Source organism: Protopterus annectens, chromosome 7.part0, assembly GCF_019279795.1.
Source record: "Protopterus annectens isolate FY-2018-M chromosome 7.part0, PAN1.0, whole genome shotgun sequence".
NCBI classification, from domain to species: Eukaryota; Metazoa; Chordata; order Ceratodontiformes; family Protopteridae; genus Protopterus; species Protopterus annectens.
Window position 1 is genome coordinate 1,162,387,730 of NC_056739.1, and position 25,497 is coordinate 1,162,413,226.

A 25,497-nucleotide genomic window follows, 5' to 3' on the forward strand; every position below is an offset into this window, starting at 1 on the left:
TTTCTTGCATCACGTTAGTTTCTTATAAGGGGGTCTCTTCACTACTTTCCATCCCTAAGGTTCATGTTTTTGATACAACTACCCTGGGTGTTTAGGATAGAAGTATTTCCTTTATCACCTTTTATTTTTATTTTATTTTCTTTTTCTTTTTTATTGCCTTGCTGTGATGGAATCTGCTTGTTTGTTAAATGGTTGCAATCCTTTTGTATAGCAAGACTGATAATTGTATATAATGTATTATGCTGTGTCTTGATATGTTTCTGTTTTTTAGGTTACTAGGTTCAGAGGTAGGTAGTAGGCTATTGGCCCTAGGGCCTATATAAGCTCAGCCAAAAAGGTACTCTGGCCTTCGCCACCCAAGAAAATGATTTTCCCGTGCCCCTGTCTAGCAGAGCCACAGAAGTGATCCCCAGGGTGAATTTCCTATCTCCCATCCAATCATCAAGATTTTTCTTGAAGAGTGCTAATGAGGAGTTTTGTTTGACATTGGTAGCTTGTTCCAGAGTATGGGAAGTCTTTGTGACAGGAATCTATCCCTCCAGCATGTTCTGTTTATTGTGGTGACAAGGTTTAGGTCCCTAGAGCATGCAGCTCAGAGGGATTGGGATTTCTTTAAGTGGAGCATATCCAACAGCTCTGGGTTTGACATAGCTTTGTATGTTAGGCAGACATCACCTCTGAGTAGGCGATATGCGACGGAGTAAAGCTGGAGTTTTTTGAGACGGTCTGCGTAGGGCATCTGTTTGAGGCTGGTTACCCTCTTTGTGAGGTATTTCTGCGTCCTCTCTAGTTGTTGTAGATGTCTTGTGAGGTGCATACCAAAAGGGGTGTTGTACTCTATAATGGGTCTAATGAGTGATGAGCAGAGGGGAACAGTGACCTCTTTTTTCCTAGATGAGAAACCTTTTGTGATGAGGTGTGCCATGTAGAAGGATTTCCTGACTACTGTGGCGATGTGATTATCAAAGGAGAGACTGCTGTCCACCTGTGTCCCAAGGTCTCTTATCACACTTTTGGTGTTAAGTAGACTACCGCCTATGTGGTAGTTCATGGGCACAGAATTTTTACCAAAAGGGATGACAATGCACTTTTTGGCATTGAGCTTGAGGACATGGCTTTGACACCAGGCATCTGTCTCAGTGAGGCCCTTTTGTAGGATGTTCACATCATTAGGAGTTTCGATTTTGGCTCCTAGTTTGCAGTCATCTGCGAACTTCATTAGCCAAAGACCTTCTGTGATAGCCTGTACTTCTGAGAAGTAGATACCAAACAGGAGAGGACCCAGGACTGAACCCTGTGGTACTCCACTTGTCACTGGTCTGAAGTCGGATTTGGAGTCTGCTACTTTCACAGTGTGGGTTTTGTCCATGAGCCAGTTGGCAAACGATCTTGTGACATATGGATTTATACCTAGTTCAGTGAGTTTATCTATAATTCCAGAGTGGGGGATGGTATTGAAAGCCTTGGCAAGATCTAGCTAGGCTTTGTGAACCACCTTACCCTCATCTACGGCTTTGGTGACTGTTTCAAAGAAGTCTATCAGGTTTAGGAGACATGATCTGCCTTTGACAAACCCGAACTGGGTGGGGTCCAGAGTTTGGAGATTACCAGTGTCATTGTTTATAAGTTCCATGATGATATGTTCCATAGCCTTGCAGACCAGGCTCGTCAAGCTAATGGGGCTGTAGTTCCCAGGGTCCATGGTGGCCCCACCTTTGTGGAGTGGGATAACCGTTGCTGTGTGCCATTCAGTGGGTACAAAGCCTGAGGTGAGGCTATGACTGAACATGATACTTAAGTGGAGTGCCAGTTCATTCTGTAGTTCATGTAGAACGCAGCCTGGGATGTTGTCAGGTCTCATGGATGCTGGATTCCTGGCTTTGGAGAGTGTGGTTTTTACCTGTGCAGCCGTGATTACAGGAACTTTGCATTCTTCCGGTATAGATTGAGTGTTGCCATTGAGATTCTTGACATAGCTATAGAATGCTTTGTGGTTGTCTTTAGAATCAGTGGCAATTTTGTTTTTGTAACTAGCTTTGGAGGATTTTATGAGGGATCTCAGCTTTTTACTGAGGCTGACCAGGGAGTTCCTCCAATCATGGGATTTTACTCTTTTTTTTTGCAACAGTTTCTTTCTTCTGTTGTAGAGTTTGTTTATTCTGTTATAAATCTTGCAAAACTAATAAAAATTATATTTGAAAAAAACATGTGGATGTAAATATTTTTAATTAAGCTTCTTCACTTGAACAAGATGGCTTTCTTTACATTCTGCTGTTCACCAAACTAGAACTCTGCATTAACCTTTTGACTAAGTTGTGCTCTTGTGATTTGCAGCAGTGTACCATGTTGTTTTTTTTTTTCCAAATTTGCCTTTTGTACTGCTCTGTATTGGATAGATTTGCAGTCTACTCTAGCATTTTTGGCACTGTTATCTTTCTGTTTGGTGCTATTCATTAGTCAGGATGTACCCTGATATTACATTTTTTTGGCAGGCTGAGTAGTTGTATGGGGATGCTGTATAATTTAAACAATCCAAATGCCTTTAAATGTTGTTATAATTGTTAAATTGTTTAATAAGGCCATTTTTAGTGATTTAGGATTGTTATGTTGTGACCATGGCTGCTCTGGCAGTAGTTTGACAATCAGGCATCCCAAAGCACATGCCGCTTAAAGGGTAACTCATTGCTGATGCTGGAAGTCATGTTTTAGTAAATGATTGCATTGGATTGCTATGACTGGTCAAGAGCACTTGGAGAGAGGTGATGATTGGTCAAGCTGGGGAAGGTGAAAGTAGAGTCTGGAGGAAGTATTAATGAATAATTTATAAACCTAATTGAACAAAGAAAGCCACTGGTTAAAATGATTCCTATGTTCTATAATAGAATCTAGAACAAAATATGGAAGACATTCTCTTTTTAACAGTTTGGATTTTTCTTTTGTTGTAATCAACTGTATGACTGTTTGGCTCTAAAAATAAACTGGACTTTATTCTTAAAGACTACCTAGTTTGTACTTGAGTATTTACATCTGTGGATAAAAAGTTGTTGATAAAATGGTGCCCCAACTGCAAAGGAGCTTTATTTCTGCCATTAGTATTCATTCATTCATTTGCTCAGTGTCCAACGATCATCATCACAGGTGTAGACAGGAAAATAGAATGATTAATCATCTGAGAGTCTTGTCATATGACTCATTTCTCACTACATTGTTTTGGTCCTATACAATGTCTGCAGCAGTATCACTACTCCATCCCTGTGTTGCTAGCTTTCCTAGTCCCCTCTTATTTCAGTCATGAACAAGACCCTTTAGATACTTTTATCACCTGCACCTAAACCTGAAGGTACTGTTCTTCCTCTCATCTGCAGACAGCAGTGCACTCTTTTATGGAGGGAAGCATCATTTTGGATTTTGAAGTGCTGATTTTCATCTCAGTCACTCCACATTCTATTATGAACTGCACTAATGTACCGTGAAGGTCAGTCAATTGAGCCTAGAGGAAACCACCATCCAAAACCCAACAGCAACACTTATTTCCCCAATGTGGACTGTCTCCAAATCATGCTTGTTTTTTGATTTCCAGTCTATGGAAATCACAATGAAAGCAAAGATACACCATATTTAGTATCTTTTGCCTATATTGATTGCATTTATTAATTCAGAGAATGACCATTCATTTATCACTACTCAAATGGCAAACAGCAGCAGCTGTGGAACCTTGTAATGTAGCACTGTCCACTAGCTATTTTGGGTTATGTAGATGTCTACTTTAGGTCTGGTCTCCAAAACACAAAGTCCCATGAACATCCAATATCCATGCAAGAACAAAGAATTGATACACTGCTCCACAGCCAAATGGAATCCACATTGTTCTTCCAAATTAGAGGCTTGGCTGTTGGATGAAGGCTCTTTCTCTTTCCAGCTTTCCCAGGAAGGCAAAATAAAATGATTGCAGTATAAATGGAATATTCTTGTCTCCAGATGTGAAAATGGGACCATGGGACCACAACTGCAATTGCCAGTCCAGAAGTACTCTTCCATCCTGCTGTGCAGTACTCTAAAAGCATGTTAGCCATGGAACCACGACATGTGTAGCAACTTCAGTATATTTGGGTAGATTTCATCCACTTATGCCACCTTAGTAGTTTAGATCATGGTGACCTCACCTACAGAAACAAATCCAATTTCACCAGTTACTACTTGCCCTGCCTTTCCAGATTCAGTAGTGTTTTGAAATATTTCTCCCATCTCTTAGCAGTGTCTCTAGTCAAGCCTCTCCCTCTTGATGGTTTATATAAATATTTTTGAGGCCATCTGAAAGTTGTTTTCCATGGCCTTGCCAAACTTCTCTCACATCTGACATTTTAATTTGGTGACTGCTACAGCTGTTGCATTCCTAGCTTATCAGTACTATCAGTCAGTTATGAAAATACCGCCCTTTGCATAGAAGGACTCTTATTTAAGGATACTACTTCCGTCCTACTATTGTTGCTATCAGGTGTTAAGGTTACTGCTGTGAAAAATACTGAAAATATTTAGCCATCAGCTACAATTTGTGGGAATAATATGTGTAGAATAATGTTCAGGAGGGGGAGTGAGTTTTAAGGGAAGCCTGGAATTAAGCAGTTTATGTAATCACGTGAATGGTAATTGTTAAAAAGAAAACCTGTATACATACTGCATTAAAATAATGAATGTGTCACTATGGTTTGCTTTCTGTTAATGTATGTTTACCTATCTCATTAGGAAATATGTGATTTAAAGAAGATATTTAAAAATATTTGCCAACTGCCTCAATTAATGAGGTTTTGAACAGCATCCAGTCAGGCTCCATATCCTCAGCCTCCTGTCTGGTACCCAGGAAAAGCTCTTCTACAAGTAGAAGTCAAGCTCTTCTTCAGGAGGAGCATTGGCTAGATAATCCAAGAACACACTCACTATGTTTGGGTGTTCAAGGTCTGACCACTCACCACAATAACAGCTTGAACTAACATACCACCTAATGGTGATTGCCTGAAACCAGCTCTTCTTTTGACCCACAAATTAACAACATATAGCCTTAGGTTTTGTGATATGACTTCAAAGATGATCATAGACCTTTGTTCCACACTGTTCTGGTAACAAATATGCTTATGATCATCACTTTTTGTGAACTTGCTGTTTGTTATGGACAATCTGAAATTAGCACAGTAGCCCAAAAATAATTCATCACTTTGATTTAGATGATGCAACCATTTTTCTCATGTCCCAAGCAGTATTTCCTTAATTCCCTGCATGGGCACTGAAGTCTCTGAGAACTATGGAATGAGTAGGTGGTACTCTGTTGAAAATTGTGCCCACAGAACCTAAGAAAGCTAAACACTAACAACAGACATAATTTCAGAGAGAGAGAGAGAGAGAGAGAGAGAGAGAGAGAGAGAGAGAGACAGTGGTGATCCTCTCAGTTTGTGGTGCCAACTACTATGTGCAGCACTCATCACAGGCCTTCTTAGCTTCCTTGCCTCTGCCTAGGACCTTGCTTTGAGAGTCTACTCTAAAGTAGGAGAGATAATCTCTTCTTGAAAAGTTTTGTTCTAGAACCATAAGACCACTATTCCAAGAAACCAAAAATATGGTATCTAAAACCAACCAAAAAAAAAAAAAGCCTTCTACCATGTATAGAAGTACAAAATCAACTAAATGTACTTTTCAACCTCTTGCAAAAGCTCTGGTGTCTTCCAAAAGCCAGATATTCTTCATGTTTCACTGTTGCAGTCATCACATTTGGGTTATCCCTGCCAGGGTAGCCCTCGGCTGGCCCAAATACCAGAGGCTTAGTATTTTTGCGTTGTTTGCTGTCGCTTCAGGACTGACGTCAGGTTGTTAGTAGTATAAAGTAAGGCAGCTGACGCCATTACATCAGTCTTTCTTGCCATGGAGCCCGAAGCAGAAGCAGTTTGCATGAGTGCCAGTAGTCCTCTACCTGAGTTTCATCTTCCAAATTGAAGCTGAAGTCTTCTAAAGCTAAGTACCCCATTGGGGATCCTTTTTTCTTGCACTAACCGATGTCAGAAAAAGTTAACAATTGTCTTGCCTGTGGAAAGCAAATACCACACTGAGACTTTCATTCTTACTGCGTCACTTGCTTTGGCCCAGAACACAATGTCCCCTGCTGTCGCTTCTGAGCTTTGTTTAACACCAGAACTATATGTCATCGGGCCCTTATTGTAGCTAGATATTTTCGCTTACAGTCCTCAAATTTCTGATATGGCTGAAGTAAGCCATCCAACAGCAGATCTTCTGAAAAAACATAAAGATAAAGACAGAGACAGACCGCACAGGTCCAAACCTACAGACGACGCTTCCGTTAAGCTAGTTGTCAGTTCTGCAGTCCTCAGTGAGGCACCTTCGCAGCCCCCAATGCCCACTTCTGTAGATTCGCAGGCCGCTACCAAGACCCTTTTCTGAGTCCGGTATACCGCAAAACTCTTCTTTGACTAAGGATCCTGCAGTTGTCTCTCCCTTGGATGCATCTGGAGCCTCTGAGCAGGCACTGGCTTCCGAGGAAGTCCATTGCACTATCGATTCTTGACACAAACCGATGACTTCTTTCATGTCTACCGTTCTTTCAAAAACTACTGAGTTTCTTAGGCCCAGGGTACGAACCACACCCAAGAAACCGACGACCAGGCACCTGCTTCCTTGCCTCAGTCTCAAATCCTTAAAATGGTGAAATACCTTATCATGCTGTGTGGGCGAAGCCAAGCTACCCCTTCCAAAAGAAAAAGAGATCTGTTCCCTGTAGTTCTGTCTAAACAGGAGTCTGATGACACTGATGCATCTGAATATGAAGACATGCACCCCCCCCTCTGCTTATGAGGATTTTGAGTAATCTCTGAGGATTCTGAGTAATTTCTTCCCACACTATTTACTTCAGGGAAGTAAATAGTGTGGGAAGAAATAGCCAGGGAATTGTTATGGCTAGGCTTGTATAGGCCCTAGGGCTGATAGTCTAGTACCAACCTATGAACCTATGAACCATATGATGCAGAGGATTCCATTCCTTCAGCCTCTCCTCCAGAGGACTTTTCCTTTGGGGAAACCCTTCATACCTTAAGGAAGCATTTACAATGGGAAAGTCAGGACTACCCTCAGTTAAAAAAGAGACTCTGGGAATTCTTAGATCCTTGATGTTGTGGAGGATGTTTTCCTGGAATTCAGTTTGACACCTGACACCCTCCCTCCTCCACCCAGAAAACCAGACAGGTATTACAGAGTCTCTGACTCACGCAAATTTCTTTTTAAAAATCCTACTGCTGACCCCAAGGTAATTTCTCAAGGGCCTAACGGAATTAAAGCAACCTCTGCTAAGAATCCCACCCCCTCAGATAGGGATTCCTGAGCACTAGACAGAGGGGGTAAAAAAGTATACACCTTTGCTACTCTTGCTATCAGAGCACTAAACTGCCAGTTCCATATGCTAAAATTTCAGCAACATACCCTGGAACTCCTCAAACAAAAATGTCTTCCTTTCCTGCTTGTGCAGAATCTAAAGAGTTAGAGGCTCTCCTGATGAAAACAGACAACACCACTGTGATGTGGTATGTCAACAAACAGGGAGGGACTCACTTCTACCCTCTATGCAGGCTAGGCATGACTCTTTAGCACACAGCATCTGCCATGCAATTCCACCTGTTAGCACAATTCCTAGCAGGTTCTCTAAACTCTCTGGCAGACCACTTAAGCAGAAATCTTCTGGACCCACATGAGTGGCAGCTCGACAAAAGAACCTTCACCCTAATAACTCAGAAATGGGGCACCCCGAAGGGCAATCTCTTTGCCTCCCACACCAACTATCAGCTCAGCAAGTTCTGCACCAGGGTGCATCACTGCATGGCTTGGAAAGTGGATGCCCTGTCCTTCCCCTGGGTCATTCTATCGGTCTATGCCTTTCCTCCACTACCTCTCATCCCCAGGGTACTGCTCAAAATAAAGGAGGAAAAACCAAGGACAATTCTTATTGCTCCAGACTGGCCTCGCCAGCACTGGTACCCCCAGTTGCACAGCCTATCCCCACTGCCACCATGGCATCTTACTCAGATTCCAACCTTCCTGACCCAGGGGGAAGGCGAATTCACGCATCCCCAATTGCAGACCCTCAATTTGGCAGCTTGTCTTATTCCCTAACCCCCGATCAATCTGCCAACCTCAGTAAACAGGTTCTAGATGTTATATGTGAGGCCAGATGCCCTAGCACCAGAAAGTCTTATGTTGACAAATGGAAAAGGTTCTGCACCTGGATTCAGGCTAAGGGATCCAATACGGTACAGCCCTCCCTCCCTCTCATCCTGGATTATCTAGCTGACCTGCTACACAGTGGTCTCTCATTTTCCTCTATTAAAATTCATGCCTCTGCTATCTTTGCTCATTTTCCTATTGAGCAGCCCCTTTTCTCACACCCTCTGATCAAACAGTTCCTAAGAGGGGCTAGTACCTTGAGGCCATGCAGTAGAGCACCAACACCAGCTTGGGACCTTAACTTTGTGTTGGAAAAGCTCACTGTGCCCCCCTTTGAACCAGCCTCTTCAGCAGAGCTAAATTTCTCTCCTGGAAGACTGCTTTCCTTCTGGCCATCACTTCAGCCAGAAGGGTCTCCGAGCTGTAAGCACTCATGGCTGTGGAACCCTTCATTGTCTTCCATGCTGACAGGGTGTCCCTCAGGACTAACCCATCCTTCATGCACATGGTGGTGTCCAGTGTGGCTCTCAACCAATCCATTCATTTGCCCACCTTTTTCCCTAACCCACAGAACAAGGGGGAAAGGATCCTGCACTCTTTAGATGTGCACAGACAGCTCAGATTCTATCTAGACAGGACTAAATCCTTCAGAAAGTCTGATTCATTTCTGGTTAGCTTTGCTGCAAAGGGTGAGGGCAAAGCCATCTCCAAACAAACCATTTCCAAATGGATAGCACATTGCATCCATTTCTGCTACAAGCAACATGGAAAGCCTCCCCCTAAGGGGGTGAGGACTCACTCCACCAAAACAGCCTCCACCTCTGCAGCTTTCCTCCTAGGAGTCCCCACCAGGGACATCCTGGAGGCTGCCACCTGGACATCTGTTCACACCTTTACCAAACATTACCACCTGCCTATCTTCTCCAAATCCAGGGCAAGGTTTGCCTCTGCAGTCTTGCAGGGCATCCCAGCCAGCCCCTAGTTTCCTTGACTGCCTCCACACATTTCCTCAGCTTTGGGAATCAACCCAAATGTGATGACTGCAACAGTGAAACACGATGAACATAGTACAGTTGTGTACACTTACCATAAATGTTCGAGTGTATTCAGTGCTGCAGTCCTGCTTTCCCTCCCTCCATCCCCCCCTTTTCTTTCTTCTCTCTCCTTACAATGGAAATACTGGTATTTGCTTTCTACTGGTGGGGTTCTTCCACCAGAACCTGGCTCCCACTTGGGTGCTCCTGACAGGTTAGGGTAAGAAAACCTCATGTAATGGCATCAGCTGCCTTACTTTATACTACTGATGACCTGACGTCAGTCCTGAAGTGACAGCAACCAATGTAGAAATGCTAAGTCTCTGGTATTTGGGCCGGCCAAGGGCTAACCTGGCAGGGATAACCCAAATGTGATGACTGCAACAGTGAATACACTTGAACATCTACATTTATGGTAAGTGTACACAACTGTACTTTTCCACTGCACGGCCTGTTCCACTGTAGTCTCTCCTGATATGAGTTCTCACTTGACTAACATTGCACCTGACAACCAGCATTTCCTTTGTGGACGGGGCACAGACAATATGAATCCTCATTATGAAATTTAGATTATACAACTAAATTACATCATTTTAATTATTTTTAGAATGCTGACTAGGTTTAGTTCTGGAAAATGACACAGAGTAGCTGTACTCCTCCATAACTAAAATAACCGGTGTCAGTTTGTTAGCTGTATTCTTCTATTTTACTGATTTTGACATAGTTTAGTAGTGACCTGTCATGGTCTCTTGAGATTTGCTGTACACTAAAAGAATGCTCAAATAACAATCTAAAGGGATATTTGAATGGAAAGGATAGGACGACATCACCTTTTTTCTCCAAAGATAATGTGGTACTTATTTTTACTGCAAAGGGAAACAAATCTTCTCTTGGATCCTCAGCTACTTACCTTAAAATAGTTAACTTCAAAATGCATACATTTTTTTTGCTGATAAATACAGAATGAAATGTTTTTCTTAGTCATGTTTCAATCAGTTATTAAAAATAAATGAAACTCTTATTGAGCATCTAAATGATTTTTCACAGGGCAAACAAATTTTTATAGACGAGTTTCTATTTATATCAGAATTTTCTGTAATCTTAAATTATCACATACTGGGCGGGATTCAGAGAAATAGTGCTGCATCACTATTAGGGCATTGCTGTTGTGTTCTTTTAGTGCAGTGATTCAGGCATGTGTGAGAGCTGCACTGAGCAAAAGCTTATTGATGACTCATTAGTATGTCTGAATTGAACACAGCACAGTTACTAGTATTGCAGTAGTATTCTCACTACGAAACCATGCAGCGCTGTTGTAAAAGCATCTATAAAGAGAGAAACACAGACACACACAGATACTGACGCACCTAGACAAGTCTCTCTCTCTCTCTCTCTCTGACACACACAGACACACACACACGCAATGTGCACATTTTCATTTCTTCGTTCAACAAATAGCACGGTAGAGCATGCCTTTGAATTGCTTTAAAGAGCTACGCTTATCACACAAAAAAGCTCCAGGGAATCACATGATGCTAAATTCCATTAACCATTTACATGCAGCTTTCTCCAGCAAGATCACTGTAGCACTACATACCACAGTCTTCTTATCACTGTAACACTACTTGCAGGTTTTCAATTGGGTAGTGACCATATCATTTACTTAGTATGTTCCTTAAATGAGATGGCTGAATCAAACCAAAGTCCTAAGCACTTATAATTTTTGACCTTTTCAATTTTGTAATTAAGTGGGTTAGTTATCTTAATATCAGTAGATGGGGTTGTCTTCTTCTTGTAACTGGATTAACAATATTAATAATAGTAGCTGGGTTATCTTGTTGTAAGCAGGTTAGCTAGACTTACAGTAGTAGCTGGGGCTATCTTGTATGTGGGTTAGTTATATTAATAGTAGTAGCTGGGGTTAGGTTCTGGTTGTAAGTGGGTTAGCTATGTTAACAGTAGTAGCTGAGGTCTTCTTGTTGTAAGTAGGTTTGCTCTATTAACCCAGAATTGTTGCCTGCCAGCCAGGCTGCATAAGAGAGCTACTGCTGCATGGATGTCCCCATTAAAGACTTTGAATTAAACCATCCCAGGTGCTCCCTCCCTGCCTTTAGGATACAAAGATACCTCTGGTCAAACCCAAGAAGACACCCAGAATTGTTGCCTGCCAGCCAGGCTGCATAAGAGAGCTACTGCTGCGTGGATTTCCCCACTAAAGACTTTGAATGTATGTAGCCCACAACTAACTACTATCTATTAATAGTCACATGTGCTAGCTGCCCATCCATGTGTGTGGTTCTCAGCAGTCTACTGCAGACTGCTTGTCACTCTTCACCCTCTGGTATCTCTCAAACCCAGAATACATTACTATATAAAGGAACTGCTTATCCCTACTTTACACTATCTCTCTGCCACTAGGTGGCAGCATTTTACCATGTAAACCTGGTCTTACCACCTCTCTCCAGACTTTTCCCATTATACTATAAGCTGGTAGAATTATTTAAGTCCTAGTCTCCATTCTACAGCTACTACACACCCACCTCCCTCCCTGTGAAACTACCCTCATTTAAAACTACTAAAGTACTTTCCTCTAAATTAAAGTACTACTTACCTACTTGCTTTAGTTAATATCTCTGCATTTACTGATACTCTTTCTGCTGTAGCCGGTTCTCCTGCTCTTGCCTGCTCCGTTCACCCTACGGGGTCACTCCACTCCCCAACTCTTCCCCCAATTCCCACCCCCAGTACACCTAAATTTATAGTTCAATTAGTCACACCACTCCTTCAACAACCTATCACCATCCCTCAGGTATCAAACCACTCCCACTTCCATACCACACCCTCCCACTTACTGTTCTCACCTCTCTTCCTTCCATAACACACCCTTCTGCTTACTGCCCTCACCTCTCCTAATCCCAAACACATCATGCAAGGCATACTAGCACTCCTACTACTAAATCTCACTAATCTAGCCTACACTACATCCTTACACACTAACATACTAATAAACATCACCTTCCACACAACACATACCAACACACACACACACATACAAATATAAACATTTTAATCTGCTCCACATTATTTAATAATAACTCAATATTTTATATACACAAAACACACACCTCATTACCACTCAATAGACAAGCAACACCCAGAGTACATACACACCTAGCTTGAACCATTAAACTCAAACTACTCCTCAAAAAACGGCTACTAATCTCAGGAGACATAAACCCCAGCCTAGGTCAACACAACAAAATTCTCTCAAAAAACAGGACTCAGACCTACTTATTATTAACCTAAACTCTAGAAGTATATCCAGTAAGCTACATGACGTACACGCATTCATAGCCCACTACTCCCCAGATATACTAGCTATCACTGAAACCTGGCTTAAACCCACCACCCAAAATGAAGAAATTCTCCCCCCAGGTTATAACTTCCTAAGGCAAGACAGAGACACCACAAAGGGAGGCAGAGTTGCAATTTTATTTAAAAATGCACTTAACCTCCAACCTTTGAAAACCCCACTTCCCAAATTCCAAAATAGCGAAACATTAGGCTTAGTTATTTCCCTTAAAAACAAAAAAAGAATTAACATCCTCTACAGTTATATTCCTCTAGGTAATAACCCACCTATAATAGGGGAAATGTTACAATGGGCCATAAACAACCTGCACCATGAAACTATCCTACTAGGAGACCTAAACCTAGACTGGCTAACCTGCAACACCAACAATCCCTCAAATCACATCAACTTATTTGGATTCTCACAATTAATCCAAGATGCCACCAGAGGTGACAAAAAATCCATAAAACACACCATTCTCGACTGGACATTAGTTAACCTCCCCTAAGGAAATTATCACGTGGGTTGCCTACCTGATGTACTGAGTGACCACTGCCCCACATTCCTCCTTTGTAGACAGGTAAACATACCCAAACCTATACTATATAAGGAAACTAGAGATGAGCACAAGGTAGATCCACAGATTCTTAACAGCATGCTACAACAAAGTAACTGACACCCACTACAAATTCTACCATTAGACCAGGCAGTTGAATATTTCAATAATACATTTATGAATGCTCTAAATATACTAGCTCCCATTAGGAAACATAGGACTAAAGTCAACTATGCCCCTTGGCTAGATAAAACAACAAAAGCCTTACTAAAAGCCAGAGACAATGCTTGGAAGAGCTGGAAAAAGAACAACACCAGGCAAGATAAACAAAGATATCAACAACTTTGTAATGATGCCAAAAGAGAAACAAAGATAGATAAACAAAACTACTTCCTAGAAATCCAAAATAAACATTCCAACAACCTCCAAAAGTTCTGGCAGGCTATCAATTCCCTTCTAAAACCAGGCAAACCTACCACCCCAGCTCCCAACACCAATACTGATGACAGCATAGCTTCTCAATTTAAGCATCACTTCACAGAATATATTCTCTCATTATCTACCCAGTTATCAAACAGTAGCTCTATATTCACCCCAACTATAGACCACAATAATATACCCCCATTACACTTTCACCCGTACCAACCTCCACAGTTAAAAAACTACTCTCAAAACTAAAACCCACCACTCTCGCAGCAGATGGTCTACCCACTACTATCCTAAAATTAGCTGCAGAGTCCATAGCCTACCCAGTCTTTATTCTGATAAACCGCTCCATACAAGAAGCTTACATCCCTCAACTATGGAACGTGTCATATATTATTCCCCTTCACAAAAGCAGCAACTCCTATGAACTGTCAAACTACCGTCCCATTGCTATCCTATCCCCACTTTTCAAGATCTTGGAGAAATGCATTCACACCCAGGTGATGCATTTCTAAACCTCACATAATCTACTCTCCCCCACACAACATGGCTTCCGCCCAAACCATAGCACAACTACAGCTCTTCTCTCCTTTACCAACCAGGTTAATCAACTTAGAAACAGCTACCACTTTATATCAGCCATATTCTTAGACCTATCAAAGGCATTTGACATGGTCTCACATAACCTACTTATAGACACTCTAACAACCATGTCATTTGCCCCCTCCACTACTTCATGATTCAGGACCTATCTCTCTGATAGAAAACAATCAGTCAAATGGCAAGGTATACTATCACCTCTACTGCCAACTGCCATTGATGTTCCACAAGGATCAATACTGGGTCCTTTACTATTTACCATTTTCACAAACAAGGTACACACCTCCACCCTGCATACATCACTTATACAATACGCAGTCGGTTCAGCCCTAATATGCTCAGCCCCATCCTTAACCACTCTTCAAAAGCTTACCCAAGAATCCTTCTGCTCCGTGGAAAAATGGATTACAGATATCCACACCTCCTTCCTTCACCATAACCTCCAACAATGGCACCACAATCTGTCCATCCCCCATACTAAGCTCCTCAGTATTAAAATAGATAAGGATCTTCACTTTGATGTCCATATCTCCAAAACCATTAAAAAAGTACACAAAAAAATTAGGAACCTTATACAAATGCAAGCAATTCCTATCAGACCAAGCATGTATTACCCTAGCCCAAACCCACCTCTTGTCTACCCTACTGTATGCATCACCAATCCTAACTCACATCAGTAAAACAGACATAGGCAAACTTGGATCATGTTACAATGAAGTTGTAAAATTCGCCAATAACTCCGCTTCTAGAAATCATCACTGTCTTGCCTTAAAGGAGCTAAAATGGTTAGAACTACCTCATCAAATTATGTACCACCAACTAGTAATCACCTTCAATATACTACAAAATCCCCACAAAACTCCAGCCCTAACCCAACTAGTAAAGCAATACACAGCAAACCGTCCTCTACGCTCATCTAACAGGACCCTGCTCTGTATATCCAAAGCCAATAACACTGCAAGGAAAGCTCTTTCCTCTCATACCATCGCTAGAGTATGGAATAACCTCCCCCAAAACATCAAATCAGCAACAACTATCTCATTGTTCAAAAAGTCACTCAAGCCACACCTCTTGCAGTCCTGGCTCTGTCCTTGCATCACATAAATGCCTTCCTGGTCTCCTCCACTCTCTCGCTGACTTCCTCTCTATCACTGTTTACCATGTCTAAGACACAGCACTCAGTAACAGCCATACAGGGCTTACTGTTTGCTACCATTATGTCTTGTGAGATGTCTCTTTGATTGCATCAGTCAATGTGTGTCATTTTTACCAAATACCAATATCCAGGGTCCAACATTGTGTAAAGTAAGCCTGCCTGGAACAAACTATTGTATGATATATCTTGATTTTATATACCACTATAATAATTGTTTGATGTGGAGCTTTTTTCCCTGGGCCTCTGCTGTAAATGGACCTAGTTCCAGTCGGACGTTCCCGGTAAACAAATGTAAAATAAAAATAAATAAAATAATAGTAGTAGCTGGGGTTATCTTCTTGTTATAAGTGGGTTAGCTATATTAATAATAGTAGCTGGGGTTATCTTGCAAATGGTTTAGCTATACTAACAGTAGTAGCTGGGGTTATCTTGTTATACATGGGTTAGTAATATGAATAGTAGTAGCTGGGGTTATCGTCTTGTTGTAAGTGTGTTAGCTATATTAACAGTAGTAGCTGGGGTTACCTACTCATTGTAAGTAGGTTAGCTATATTAATTGTAGTAGCTCGGGTTAGGTTCTCATTTTAAGTGTGTTAGCTATATTAACAGCAGTAGCTGGGGTTATCTACTCATTGTAAGTAGGTTAGCTATATTAATTGTAGTAGCTGGTTAGGTTCTCATTTTAAGTGTGTTAGCTATATTAACAGCAGTAGCTGGGGTTATCTACTCATTGTAAGTAGGTTAGCTATATTAATAGTAGTAGCTCGGGTTAGGTTCTCATTTTAAGTGTGTTAGCTATATTAACAGTAGTAGCTGGGGTTACCTACTCAGTGTAAGTAGGTTAGCTATATTAATAGTAGTAGCTCGGGTTAGGTTCTCATTTTAAGTGTGTTAGCTATATTAACAGCAGTAGCTGGGGTTATCTACTCATTGTAAGTAGGTTAGCTATATTAATAGTAGTAGCTCGGGTTAGGTTCTCATTTTAAGTGTGTTAGCTATATTAACAGTAGTAGCTGGGGTTACCTACTCATTGTAAGTAGGTTAGCTATATTAATAGTAGTAGCTCGGGTTAGGTTCTCATTTTAAGTGTGTTAGCTATATTAACAGTAGTAGCTGGGGTTACCTACTCATTGTAAGTAGGTTAGCTATATTAATAGTAGTAGCTCGGGTTAGGTTCTCATTTTAAGTGTGTTAGCTATATTAACAGCAGTAGCTGGGGTTACCTACTCATTGTAAGTAGGTTAGCTATATTAATAGTAGTAGCTCGGGTTAGGTTCTCATTTTAAGTGTGTTAGCTATATTAACAGTAGTAGCTGGGGTTACCTACTCATTGTAAGTAGGTTAGCTATATTAATAGTAGTAGCTCGGGTTAGGTTCTCATTTTAAGTGTGTTAGCTATATTAACAGCAGTAGCTGGGGTTATCTACTCATTGTAAGTAGGTTAGCTATATTAATAGTAGTAGCTCGGGTTAGGTTCTCATTTTAAGTGTGTTAGCTATATTAACAGTAGTAGCTGGGGTTACCTACTCATTGTAAGTAGGTTAGCTATATTAATAGTAGTAGCTCGGGTTAGGTTCTCATTTTAAGTGTGTTAGCTATATTAACAGTAGTAGCTGGGGTTACCTACTCATTGTAAGTAGGTTAGCTATATTAATAGTAGTAGCTCGGGTTAGGTTCTCATTTTAAGTGTGTTAGCTATACTAACAGTAGTAGCTGGGGTTATCTACTCATTGTAAGTAGGTTAGCTATATTAATAGTAGTAGCTCGGGTTAGGTTCTCATTTTAAGTGTGTTAGCTATATTAACAGTAGTAGCTGGGGTTATCTACTCATTGTAAGTAGGTTAGCTATATTAATAGTAGTAGCTCGGGTTAGGTTCTCATTTTAAGTGTGTTAGCTATATTAACAGCAGTAGCTGGGGTTATCTACTCATTGTAAGTAGGTTAGCTATATTAATAGTAGTAGCTCGGGTTAGGTTCTCATTTTAAGTGTGTTAGCTATATTAACAGTAGTAGCTGGGGTTATCTACTCATTGTAAGTAGGTTAGCTATATTAATAGTAGTAGCTCGGGTTAGGTTCTCATTTTAAGTGTGTTAGCTATATTAACAGCAGTAGCTGGGGTTATCTACTCATTGTAAGTAGGTTAGCTATATTAATAGTAGTAGCTCGGGTTAGGTTCTCATTTTAAGTGTGTTAGCTATATTAACAGTAGTAGCTGGGGTTACCTACTCATTGTAAGTAGGTTAGCTATATTAATAGTAGTAGCTCGGGTTAGGTTCTCATTTTAAGTGTGTTAGCTATATTAACAGTAGTAGCTGGGGTTATCTACTCATTGTAAGTAGGTTAGCTATATTAATAGTAGTAGCTCGGGTTAGGTTCTCATTTTAAGTGTGTTAGCTATATTAACAGTAGTAGCTGGGGTTACCTACTCAGTGTAAGTAGGTTAGCTATATTAATAGTAGTAGCTCGGGTTAGGTTCTCATTTTAAGTGTGTTAGCTATATTAACAGCAGTAGCTGGGGTTATCTACTCATTGTAAGTAGGTTAGCTATATTAATAGTAGTAGCTCGGGTTAGGTTCTCATTTTAAGTGTGTTAGCTATATTAACAGTAGTAGCTGGGGTTACCTACTCAGTGTAAGTAGGTTAGCTATATTAACAGTAGTAGCTCGGGTTAGGTTCTCATTTTAAGTGTGTTAGCTATATTAACAGTAGTAACTGGGGTTACCTACTCATTGTAAGTAGGTTAGCTATATTAATTGTAGTAGCTCGGGTTAGGTTCTCATTTTAAGTGTGTTAGCTATATTAACAGTAGTAGCTGGGGTTACCTACTCATTGTAAGTAGGTTAGCTATATTAATAGTAGTAGCTCGGGTTAGGTTCTCATTTTAAGTGTGTTAGCTATATTAACAGTAGTAGCTGGGGTTACCTACTCATTGTAAGTAGGTTAGCTATATTAATAGTAGTAGCTCGGGTTAGGTTCTCATTTTAAGTGTGTTAGCTATATTAACAGTAGTAGCTGGGGTTATCTACTCATTGTAAGTACGTTAGCTATATTAATAGTAGTAGCTCGGGTTAGGTTCTCATTTTAAGTGTGTTAGCTATATTAACAGTAGTAGCTGGGGTTATCTACTCATTGTAAGTAGGTTAGCTATATTAATAGTAGTAGCTCGGGTTAGGTTCTCATTTTAAGTGTGTTAGCTATATTAACAGTAGTAGCTGGGGTTACCTACTCATTGTAAGTAGGTTAGCTATATTAATAGTAGTAGCTCGGGTTAGGTTCTCATTTTAAGTGTGTTAGCTATATTAACAGTAGTAGCTGGGGTTACCTACTCATTGTAAGTAGGTTAGCTATATTAATAGTAGTAGCTCGGGTTAGGTTCTCATTTTAAGTGTGTTAGCTATATTAACAGTAGTAGCTGGGGTTACCTACTCAGTGTAAGTAGGTTAGCTATATTAATAGTAGTAGCTCGGGTTAGGTTCTCATTTTAAGTGTGTTAGCTATATTAACAGTAGTAGCTGGGGTTATCTACTCATTGTAAGTAGGTTAGCTATATTAATAGTAGTAGCTCGGGTTAGGTTCTCATTTTAAGTGTGTTAGCTATATTAACAGTAGTAGCTGGGGTTACCTACTCAGTGTAAGTAGGTTAGCTATATTAATAGTAGTAGCTCGGGTTAGGTTCTCATTTTAAGTGTGTTAGCTATATTAACAGCAGTAGCTGGGGTTATCTACTCATTGTAAGTAGGTTAGCTATATTAATAGTAGTAGCTCGGGTTAGGTTCTCATTTTAAGTGTGTTAGCTATATTAACAGCAGTAGCTGGGGTTACCTACTCATTGTAAGTAGGTTAGCTATATTAATAGTAGTAGCTCGGGTTAGGTTCTCATTTTAAGTGTGTTAGCTATATTAACAGTAGTAGCTGGGGTTACCTACTCATTGTAAGTAGGTTAGCTATATTAATAGTAGTAGCTCGGGTTAGGTTCTCATTTTAAGTGTGTTAGCTATATTAACAGTAGTAGCTGGGGTTACCTACTCATTGTAAGTAGGTTAGCTATATTAATTAGTAGCTCGGGTTAGGTTCTCATTTTAAGTGTGTTAGCTATATTAACAGCAGTAGCTGGGGTTATCTACTCATTGTAAGTAGGTTAGCTATATTAATAGTAGTAGCTCGGGTTAGGTTCTCATTTTAAGTGTGTTAGCTATATTAACAGTAGTAGCTGGGGTTACCTACTCAGTGTAAGTAGGTTAGCTATATTAATAGTAGTAGCTCGGGTTAGGTTCTCATTTTAAGTGTGTTAGCTATATTAACAGCAGTAGCTGGGGTTATCTACTCATTGTAAGTAGGTTAGCTATATTAATAGTAGTAGCTCGGGTTAGGTTCTCATTTTAAGTGTGTTAGCTATATTAACAGCAGTAGCTGGGGTTATCTACTCATTGTAAGTAGGTTAGCTATATTAATAGTAGTAGCTCGGGTTAGGTTCTCATTTTAAGTGTGTTAGCTATATTAACAGCAGTAGCTGGGGTTACCTACTCATTGTAAGTAGGTTAGCTATATTAATAGTAGTAGCTCGGGTTAGGTTCTCATTTTAAGTGTGTTAGCTATATTAACAGTAGTAGCTGGGGTTATCTACTCATTGTAAGTAGGTTAGCTATATTAATAGTAGTAGCTCGGGTTAGGTTCTCATTTTAAGTGTGTTTGCTATATTAACAGTAGTAGCTGGGGTTATCTACTCAGTGTAAGTAGGTTAGCTATATTAATAGTAGTAGCTCGGGTTAGGTTCTCATTTTAAGTGTGTTTGCTATATTAACAGTAGTAGCTGGGGTTACCTACTCATTGTAAGTAGGTTAGCTATATTAATTGTAGTAGCTCGGGTTAGGTTCTCATTTTAAGTGTGTTAGCTATATTAACAGCAGTAGCTGGGGTTATCTACTCAGTGTAAGTAGGTTAGCTATATTAATAGTAGTAGCTCGGGTTAGGTTCTCATTTTAAGTGTGTTAGCTATATTAACAGTAGTAGCTGGGGTTATCTACTCATTGTAAGTAGGTTAGCTATATTAATTGTAGTAGCTCGGGTTAGGTTCTCATTTTAAGTGTGTTAGCTATATTAACAGTAGTAGCTGGGGTTACCTACTCATTGTAAGTAGGTTAGCTATATTAATAGTAGTAGCTGGGTTAGGTTCTCATTTTAAGTGTGTTAGCTATATTAACAGTAGTAGCTGGGGTTATCTACTCATTGTAAGTAGGTTAGCTATATTAATAGTAGTAGCTCGGGTTAGGTTCTCATTTTAAGTGTGTTAGCTATATTAACAGTAGTAGCTGGGGTTACCTACTCATTGTAAGTAGGTTAGCTATATTAATAGTAGTAGCTCGGGTTAGGTTCTCATTTTAAGTGTGTTAGCTATATTAACAGTAGTAGCTGGGGTTATCTACTCATTGTAAGTAGGTTAGCTATATTAATAGTAGTAGCTCGGGTTAGGTTCTCATTTTAAGTGTGTTTGCTATATTAACAGCAGTAGCTGGGGTTATCTACTCAGTGTAAGTAGGTTAGCTATATTAATAGTAGTAGCTCGGGTTAGGTTCTCATTTTAAGTGTGTTAGCTATATTAACAGTAGTAGCTGGGGTTACCTACTCATTGTAAGTAGGTTAGCTATATTAATAGTAGTAGCTCGGGTTAGGTTCTCATTTTAAGTGTGTTAGCTATATTAACAGCAGTAGCTGGGGTTACCTACTCATTGTAAGTAGGTTAGCTATATTAATAGTAGTAGCTCGGGTTAGGTTCTCATTTTAAGTGTGTTAGCTATATTAACAGTAGTAGCTGGGGTTACCTACTCATTGTAAGTAGGTTAGCTATATTAATAGTAGTAGCTCGGGTTAGGTTCTCATTTTAAGTGTGTTAGCTATATTAACAGCAGTAGCTGGGGTTACCTACTCATTGTAAGTAGGTTAGCTATATTAATAGTAGTAGCTCGGGTTAGGTTCTCATTTTAAGTGTGTTAGCTATATTAACAGCAGTAGCTGGGGTTATCTACTCAGTGTAAGTAGGTTAGCTATATTAATAGTAGTAGCTCGGGTTAGGTTCTCATTTTAAGTGTGTTTGCTATATTAACAGTAGTAGCTGGGGTTATCTACTCAGTGTAAGTAGGTTAGCTATATTAATAGTAGTAGCTCGGGTTAGGTTCTCATTTTAAGTGTGTTAGCTATATTAACAGTAGTAGCTGGGGTTACCTACTCATTGTAAGTAGGTTAGCTATATTAATTGTAGTAGCTCGGGTTAGGTTCTCATTTTAAGTGTGTTAGCTATATTAACAGTAGTAGCTGGGGTTACCTACTCATTGTAAGTAGGTTAGCTATATTAATAGTAGTAGCTCGGGTTAGGTTCTCATTTTAAGTGTGTTAGCTATATTAACAGCAGTAGCTGGGGTTACCTACTCATTGTAAGTAGGTTAGCTATATTAATTGTAGTAGCTCGGGTTAGGTTCTCATTTTAAGTGTGTTAGCTATATTAACAGCAGTAGCTGGGGTTACCTACTCATTGTAAGTAGGTTAGCTATATTAATAGTAGTAGCTCGGGTTAGGTTCTCATTTTAAGTGTGTTTGCTATATTAACAGCAGTAGCTGGGGTTACCTACTCATTGTAAGTAGGTTAGCTATATTAATAGTAGTAGCTCGGGTTAGGTTCTCATTGTAAGTGGGTTAGCTATATTAACAGTAGTAGCTGGGGTTATCTACTCATTGTAAGTAGGTTAGCTATATTAATAGTAGTAGCTCGGGTTAGGTTCTCATTTTAAGTGTGTTAGCTATATTAACAGTAGTAGCTGGGGTTACCTACTCATTGTAAGTAGGTTAGCTATATTAATAGTAGTAGCTCGGGTTAGGTTCTCATTTTAAGTGTGTTAGCTATATTAACAGTAGTAGCTGGGGTTATCTACTCATTGTAAGTAGGTTAGCTATATTAATAGTAGTAGCTCGGGTTAGGTTCTCATTTTAAGTGTGTTAGCTATATTAACAGTAGTAGCTGGGGTTACCTACTCATTGTAAGTAGGTTAGCTATATTAATAGTAGTAGCTCGGGTTAGGTTCTCATTTTAAGTGTGTTAGCTATATTAACAGTAGTAGCTGGGGTTATCTACTCATTGTAAGTAGGTTAGCTATATTAATAGTAGTAGCTCGGGTTAGGTTCTCATTTTAAGTGTGTTAGCTATATTAACAGCAGTAGCTGGGGTTATCTACTCATTGTAAGTAGGTTAGCTATATTAATAGTAGTAGCTCGGGTTAGGTTCTCATTTTAAGTGTGTTAGCTATATTAACAGTAGTAGCTGGGGTTATCTACTCATTGTAAGTAGGTTAGCTATATTAATAGTAGTAGCTCGGGTTAGGTTCTCATTTTAAGTGTGTTAGCTATATTAACAGTAGTAGCTGGGGTTATCTTCTTCTTGTAAATGGAATATCTATATTAATAGTAGTAGCTGGAACTATCTTCTTGTTGTAAGTGGGTTAGCTATATTAATTGTAGTAGCTGGGAGTATTTTCTTGTAAGTGGGTCAGTTATATTAATAGTAGTAGCTATGGGTATCTTCTTGTTATAACTGAGTTAGCTATATAAACAGTAGTAAGTGGGGTTATCTTTTTAGTAGCTTGGGCTATGTTCTTGTTGGAAGTGGGTTAGATATATTAATAGTAGTAGCTGTAGTTATTTTCTCATTGTAAGTGGGTAAAGTATCTTAACAGTTGTAGCTGGGGTTACTTTCTGGTTGTAAGTGGGTTAGCTATGTTAGCAGTAGTAGCTGGGGGTTGTCTTCACACTGTAAGTGGGTTAAGTATATTAACAGTTGTAGCTGGGGTTACTTTCTGGTTGTAAGTGGGTTAGCTATGTTAGCAGTAGTAGCTGGGGGTTATCTTCACGCTGTAAGTGGGTTAAGTATATTAACAGTTGTAGCTGGGGTTGCTTTCTGGTTGTAAGTGGGTTAGCTATGTTAGCAGTAGTAGCTGGGAGTTATCTTCACGCTGTAAGTGGGTTAAGTATATTAACAGTTGTAGCTGGGGTTACTTTCTGGTTGTAAGTGGGTTAGCTATGTTAGCAGTAGTAGCTGGGGGTTATCTTCACGCTGTAAGTGGGTTAAGTATATTAACAGTTGTAGCTGGGGTTGCTTTCTGGTTGTAAGTGGGTTAGCTATGTTAGCAGTAGTAGCTGGGAGTTATCTTCACGCTGTAAGTGGGTTAAGTATATTAACAGTTGTAGCTGGGGTTACTTTCTGGTTGTAAGTGGGTTAGCTATGTTAGCAGTAGTAGCTGGGGGTTATCTTCACGTTGTAAGTGGGTTAAGTATATTAACAGTTGTAACTGGGGTTACTTTCTGGTTGTAAGTGGGTTAACTATATGAACAGGAATAACTGAGGGTATCTTCTTGTTATAACAGAGTTAGCTATATTAACAGTAATAAGTGGCATTATCTTCTTAGTAGCTGGGGCTATCTTCTCACTGTAAGTGGGTTAGCTATATTAGCAGTAGTAGCTGGGGCTATCTTCTTGTTGTAAATGGGTTAGTTATATTAATAGAAGTAGTTAGGGCTGTGTTGTTTTTGTAAGTGGGTTAATTATATTAGTAGTAGTAGCTGGGATTATGTTATAAATGGACTAACTATACTAACAGTAGTAGTTGGGATGATCTTGTTTTAAGTGGATTAACTATATTAATAGTAGCAGCGGAGTTATGTTTTTGTGAGTGGGTTAACTATCTTAATAGTAGTAGCTGGGGTTATCTTCTCAGTGTAAGTAGGTTAGGTATATTAGCAGTACTAACTGGGTTTATCTTCTTGCTGTAAGTGGGTTAGTTATATTAATACTAGTAGCTGGAGTAATTTTCTTGTTGTAAGTGGGAATGTTATATTACTAGTAGTAACTGGGGTTATCTTCTTGTTGTAAGTGCATTAGGTATATTAACAGTAGTAGCTGGGATTATCTTATTGTGAGTTGGTTAACTATATTAATAGTAGTAGCTGGGGTTATCTTCTTCTTGTAATTGTATTGCGTATAATAATAGTAGTAGTTAGAGTTACCTTCTGGTTGTAAGTGGGTTAGATATATTATCAGTGGTAACCGGGGTTACCTTCTGGTTGTAAGCGAGTTAGCTATATTAGCAGTAGTAGCTGGGGTTATCTTCTTGTTATAACTGGGTTAGCTATATTAACAGTAGTAAGTGGGGGTATCTTCTTACTAGTTTGGGCTGTGTTCTTGTTGGAAGTGGGTTAGATATATTAACAGCAGTAGCTGCAGTTATCTTCTTGTTGTGAGTGGGTTAGCTATAATAACAGTTGTAGCTGGGGTTACTTTCTGGTTGTACGTGGGTTAGCTTTGTTAACAGTAGTAGCTGGGGTTATCTTCTCGTTGTAAGTGGGTTAGCTATATTAACAGTAGTCGCTGTGGTTACCTTCTGGTTGTAAGTGGGTTAGCTGTATTAGCAGTAGTAGCTGGGGATATCTTCTTGTTTGAGTGGGTTAGCTATATTTCCAGTAGTAGCTGGGGTTATTCTTGTTGTAAGCGAGTTAGTTATATTAATAGTAGTAGCTGGAATTATCTTCTTGTTGTAAGTGGGTCAGTTATATTAATAGTACTAGCTGAGGATATCTTTTTTTGTAAGTGGGTAAGTTATATTTCCAGTAGTAGCTGGGGTTATTCTTGTTGTAAGAGAGTTAGTTATATTAATAGTACTAGCTGGAATTATCTTCTTGTTGTAAGGGGGTCAGTTATATTAATAGTACTAGCTGAGGATATCTTTTTTTGTAAGTGGGTAAGTTATATTACCAGTAGTAGCTGGGGTTATCTTCTTGTTGTCAGTTAGTTAGTTATATTAATAGTAGTAGCTGGGGTTATTTTCTTGTTATAAGTGGGTTAGTTATATTAATAGTAGTAGCTGGGGTTATCTTTTTTGTAAGTGGGTAGGCTATATTAACAGTAGTAGCTGGAGTTATCTCCTTATTGTATGTGGGTTAGCAGTATTAGCAGTAGTAGCTGGGGTTATTTTCTTTTTGTAAGTTGGTTAGTTATATTAATAGAAGTAGCTCGGGGTATCTTATTGTTGTAAGTGGGTTAGTTATATTAATAGTAGTAGCTGAGGTTATCTTGTTGTAAGTGGGTTAATTATATTAACAGGTGTAGCTGGGATTATC

At 39.6% G+C, this 25,497-nt stretch overlaps 1 protein-coding gene across 1 annotated transcript in view; it reads left to right on the forward strand.

Moving 5' to 3' along the window:
* CA12 (carbonic anhydrase 12) overlaps window positions 1–25,497 on the forward strand; it is a 462,957-nt gene that overhangs the window by 139,010 nt on the left and 298,450 nt on the right. The window lies entirely within an intron of this gene.